Source organism: Xenopus tropicalis, chromosome 10 (assembly GCF_000004195.4).
Source record: "Xenopus tropicalis strain Nigerian chromosome 10, UCB_Xtro_10.0, whole genome shotgun sequence".
Lineage (NCBI taxonomy): Eukaryota > Metazoa > Chordata > Amphibia > Anura > Pipidae > Xenopus > Xenopus tropicalis.
Genome location: NC_030686.2, coordinates 41,682,985 through 41,689,147, shown reverse-complemented (window position 1 = coordinate 41,689,147; position 6,163 = coordinate 41,682,985).

The following is a 6,163-nucleotide window of genomic DNA, read 5'->3' as shown; positions in this document are numbered from 1 at the left end:
CCTTTATTTATATAGCATAGAGTATTCCACAGCATTTTACAAAGATCACACATAGTTCTCATCAGTCCCTGCACCAGTGGAGCTTACAAAGGTCTGTATCACTATTAAACACATTATGATCAGCTTTATCAGGAGTCTATTTAACCTGATTGATGATTGATTTGTGCACCAAATAAACATGTTATGTATGCTTGTATTACTATATTGCTCTGTACATCTGGATGAGTTTGAATCACAGATGGACATATAGTCAATACAGCCACATAGGGGCCCCCCAGAACACTTGGTAATTTCAGTGCAATACCCCCCCAGCTGAGGTAATCCCCACTCCACACTTTAGGAGATGATAGGGGGCTCATAGGCTTGTGCCACACAGGGCTAATTGTCAGCCTGCTAATCAGCTAATTCACTGTCCTCTGTCCACGCCTGTGTCTGCACTCATAGGCACTGTGTCAGCCTGGGTGCTGCTTCGAGGCCCTTTGCTGTGTAGCTTTCTAACCATCAGGTCTATGCCTGTGCGCAGCAGTGATGGAAAGCAGCATTCTTTCAAATGGGAAGTATGAAAATACCCAAAAAAACAAGCCCCTACAGATGGTTAAAATACAGGTTTTCAGGCTGAAATCAGCAAGGGCAATTATGACAGAAATGCTAAGCATTTGGTTTCCCAAGCATTCTTCCTGTTATACTCCCACTACTGCAGGCCTGCCATGCAGTTTGGCTGGTTTGTGGCTATATTGCCCAACTATTAATGCATGCATTAGCTCTTTTATTTTGGACAGGTCATCTATACCACCACATGGCAGTTCTCTGTCTATTATTGAGAATGAATACTACAAATCTCACATAGTTTGTTGGGACAGTCCTGAATTGAGGACTCAAATGTTAGGAGGTTAGGAGGCTGATGCAAACTTCACCCAATAAGATTTTCAAACCAACCAGATATTGGTCAGGCAGGACGGCTGTTGGTTTGCCATGGCCATCTTTACTCCAGAACTTTTGACTCAACATTGCCTCAAATTACTGTCCTTTACTGCCTGCAAGTACGGTTGCTACCTTTCCTGGGAAAAAAAATACCGGCCTTCCTAGACTTTTTGGCTTCAGTCTTTATTTTTACTGGTCAGCCAGGTGGCAACCATACCACAGAGGCAATTTTTCCCCCTCTGCAACTTGCAGACAGACTCAAGGGTGAACAACCCCTTTAACAGTATTTATTTGAATTCCCCCAGAAACCTTTATTCTTCCCAAACACTGTGCCCCCTCCCCACCCCACACTGATTGTAAAACACATTCCACCAGTCAGAATAGAGCAAGCTTTTGATTCTCTGCTGGGAAAATAGATGTTTCATTTTGGTCTTTGAACATACCCCTTAAACACCGTTATAGTAAAAGCTTTGAATGCATAGCATACATACCAATTCAAAGCTGTCGTTGAGACTGTAATTCTGCCGTCTTTAAAAAGAAATACCACTGCAGTGTTTATTTTTTTGTCAGGAGATTTATTAAGAGGACTGAGGGAGGTGTTGTGGCGGCTCGCCCGCCGAAACCCAATTCACCAATAATTGAACAACGCTGTGCAGAATTTCAGTTCCAGCACAGAAGCAATGGGAATATTGAATTGAACAGGAGTGGAAAACAATACACAGATATACAATAAACCCTTTTCTTATGGTACAGAATATTATACAAAATGAATTAAAGGAACTTACCCACAGCTAAGCTGGGGGCTACTTTATTAACACTGGGAAAATTTGAACCTGGGCAGAATCCCATGGCATCCAATGAAATATTTGCTTGCAGCTGGTTGAAAAAAAGCTAAGCACTGATTGGTTGCTATGGGGGCAAAATTGCCCAGTGTTGATAAATGAGCCCAACAATGTTTGGGTTAATGTGTTTGGTAGCATATAGTGTAGACATTTGTTGGCACAGGTAGTGTGCCAGAGGGGCTGCTGTAAGATGCCATAGGCAGTCACTATTTATTGGGCTGGGGGGGCTGCTTGGGCCTTTGGGTACTTGGAATGCCAGGACCCAGGCCCAGACTGGCAATCTGTGGGTTCAGGCAAATGCCAGAGGGGCTGCTGTAAGGTGCCATAGACAGTCACTACTTATTGGGCTGGGGGTGGGCTGTTTGAGCTTGCATTTAAAATGCCAGGGCTTATTTTGAATTCCTGTTTTTTTTAATAACTTTTCCAAAATATTTTTTCCCAAAACCTCTACTTTACAGTCTGCCCTTATATATGTGTCAGTGTCCTTTAATGAAATGGAATGACATTGAAATATATTCCAATAAAGGCGACGTTCTCAGGAGGGATATAGGACAGCAATCTCTCATTTGAAACGGCTTGAGTTTGCTTTCTTTCGTTTTTCAAGATGTGAATTGCACCCTGGCTTCCTGTTTATTGAATACGTTATGGTCTAGTTGTCCTTTGAAGTTGTACCACGGGGATCCTGGGGGGTAATGCATCAGTGCAGAAACGGAGGCTCAGCTGCTTGTATCTGTAGAGGTGAATTTCACTCTTCTGTATTATGCAAATATAAATATATCTTAGTATCATTATCTACTGTTAACTTTCCTATTCAAGGAGATTTTGACAAAACAGTTGCAGGGATTTTTAACCTGAAGGTCTTGCTGAAAAAAAAAATAGTTGTTGTTTAGTCCATATGATCCCCTTAAAAACTTTAATTTCTTTACAAATGACAATTGCCTTTTAAATTTGAGACATAATAAATTCTGAACTTATTACTGGGGAGCAAATATGGTTTTACCTGGATTTTACACAAAAGTGTTTTTATTTGAGTTATGTTTGGTGACATTTTTTGTGCATTCCAACATGCAACAAGTGTTGACGTATCCTATTCTATTCTATTCACACTGAAATGCTTAACACAGACATGGTTGGAGTGGCCCACTGGGATACCAAGAACAATCCTGTTGTGCCCTGATCCTGCTAGGCTCCCAAGGCCTGGACTGGCAATCTGTGGGTTCTGCCAAATGCCAGAGGGGCTGCTGTAAGATGCCATAGACAGTCACTATTTATTTGGCTGGGGGGGGGGCTGTTTGGGCCTCTGGGTACTTGGAATGCCAGGACCCAGGCCCAGACTGGCAATCTGTGGGTTCAGGCAAATGCCAGAGGGGCTGCTGTAAGATGCCATAGTCACTCACTATTTATTGGGCTGGGGGGGGGCTGTTTGGGCCTCTGGGTACTTGGAATGCCAGGACCCAGGCCCAGACTGGCAATCTGTGGGTTCAGGCAAATGCCAGAGGGGCTGCTGTAAGATGCCATAGTCACTATTTATTGGGCTGGGGGGGGCTGTTTGGGCCTCTGGGTACTTGGAATGCCAGGACCCAGGCCAAGACTGGCAATCTGTGGGTTCAGGCAAATGCCAGAGGGGCTGCTGTAAGATGCCATAGACAGTCACTATTTATTGGGCTGGGGGGCTGTTTGGGCCCCTGTGTACTTAAAATGCCAGGGACTATTTCAAAACCCAGTCCAAACCTGGGGCCCTCTGCTGCCTGCCTGCCCACTATGTGGCAACTGGGTGTTGCTGAAAAGATCAGTGGTGGGGGCTAGTAGTGTGTCCAGAGGAAGGTAGTGTGGTGGGTGTCAAAAGTATGTGTTGGGGGCTGTTTGCGCATCTGTGTACTTGGAATGCCACGGTCTATTTTGATTTCCAGTGCAGACCTGGCTGGCACCCATAACCAGAAGAAGGAGCACCATAGCCCTGCTCTGCTATGGTGAGCACCCTTATTCTTCTGATTCTATATCCCATTGCTTCTATGGGGTTAACCTGCTTATAACTAAGCCCAGGAGCACTCAAGCGAAACCTGAGTCATTTGGTTCCATTTTCTCTGGGAACGTTGGGTCGGTATGCAGCCCATGGGTTCCATGGAAATGCTGCAGGGTTGGGTGTATGATTTCTGTTACCATGGAGAAACACTGCATTGATAGATGGGAGCTGTAAAAGTGAGGTCCAAATCAGAGCTGGACCCAATGAGAATAGGCCCCAAGCCAGTATGTAATTCTGCTTGGAGCCAGGGATGTAACTATAGCAAACCTTGGGAGTAATGGGAGGGCCCTGACCAATATGCAGTTTTAATACATGAAATTGTAATGCAATAAGTAATGTATCACTGACTCCTTTTGCTGTAATACACCTTGGGGGAGATTTATTAAGACACGAATGCTAGGAGCGTATTTTCAGCGACTTTTTCGTACGTCCGCGTGACTTTTTCGCGAAAAATTTGGAAAGGTTCTGCCGCTGTTTACAATCGTACGGTATGAAAATTTCGTGACTTTCGGATTGCCAATACAACATTATTGTGATTAATACGATTTTTTCTTAAGCATTTTCGTAATATTTGCGATCTTCAGAAATTATCGTATCCAATCGGAATTTTTCCCATTCGGGATTCAGACTCGTGTTTTAATGAATCGGCCCCTTGTGTAATTAGTTCTCCTCAGAGGTCCAGTCATTGAGCAGAGCCCACCTGTATAGGGTGAAAGCATGGGTTCCCTCCCTTTAATAACTTCCCTTTCAGTGTTACTGTCCCTTTAACAAACAGATATGTATTCTTGCTTGAAGCGCCTGGTGCCTTTTCTTCAGTATATTACTTTTTGAGGATTTCAGAGGAACAAAGCGCAGTGTGGGAGTAGGGAGCGGCAGAGCAGTAATTTGTTCTCAGATTATTTTAGCTAAGTTAATACTGCAGGTCCTTCGGCAATAACCAGGCAAACGCCCACAGCTATGAGCTATACTCTTATCCCCTTATCTGTTATAATCAAGTGCGTCACACATGCCAGCATTGATATTCCTGTGCTTGTCGCCTGTGTGTGCAAGGCATGATGGGAATGCTAATGGCACTTTGCCTAGCTATTATTACCAAAAGGCTGTACTATATTAGGGAAAGATCAATTGGAAATATAGATAATATTTTACTTATTGTGGTTAGCACATAAACATGGGATTCAATCTATTGTATGTTAAATGGCCATGCATTTATATTGCACCGGGGTTATTTGTTGTCAGAACTGTCTCAGCAATCCATATGGCTTTGCCCTTTATCCCCTCAGTGCTTTTTGCAGGTACAGGTGTGGGATCCCTTATCCGGAAACCCGTTATCCAGAAAGTTCCGAATTACGGAAAGGCCGTCTCCAATAGACTCCATTATAAACAAATAACTCTAATTTTTATTCTCTGTAATAATAAAACAGTACCATATACTTGATCCCAACTAAGATATAATTACCCCTTATTGGGGGCAGAACAGCCCTATTGGGTTTATTTAATGGTTAAATGACTCCCTTTTCTCTGTAATAATAAAACAGTACCTGTACTTGATCCCAACTAAGATATAATTACCCCTTATTGGGGGCAGAACAGCCCTATTGGGTTTATTTAATGGTTAAATGATTCCCTTTTCTCTGTAATAATAAAACAGTACCTGTACTTGATCCCAACTAAGATATAATTACCCCTTATTGGGGGCAGAACAGCCCTATTGGGTTTATTTAATGGTTAAATGATTCCCTTTTCTCTGTAATAATAAAACAGTACCTGTACTTGATCCCAACTAAGATATAATTACCCCTTATTGGGCGCAGAACAGCCCTATTGGGTTTATTTAATGGTTAAATGATTCCCTTTTCTCTGTAATAATAAAACAGTACCTGTACTTGATACCAACTAAGATATAATGAATCCTTATTGGAGGCAACACAAGCTTATTGGGTTTATTTAATGTTTAAATGATTTTTAGCAGACTTAAGTTATGGAGATCCAAATTATGGAAAGATCCCTTATCTGGAAATCCCCAGGTCCCGAGAATTCTGGATAACAGGTCCCATACCTGTAATACATTTACCAAACTGAATCCAAATCTAAACCCGGCTTTGTGTAACTGTGCCGGCAGGGTGCAGGCACCATAGCGCATCATTGCTCCCGACTCTGCTCATCACTGCATAGCCCCCCACCTGCTTGTTACACCATCTGTGCTGCCTACCAGATAACATTAAGGGTTCTGGTTCCATATGACTGATGATGAAGGGGGGTAATGTAATAAAAGTAACAAAGCTGGCACCAGCCCAGGGACAAAAGACGTGGTGGCACAGCCCTCAATAGAATAGTATATGCATTTCTCAGCAGATGAGTACAGGCCTTAGGTCTG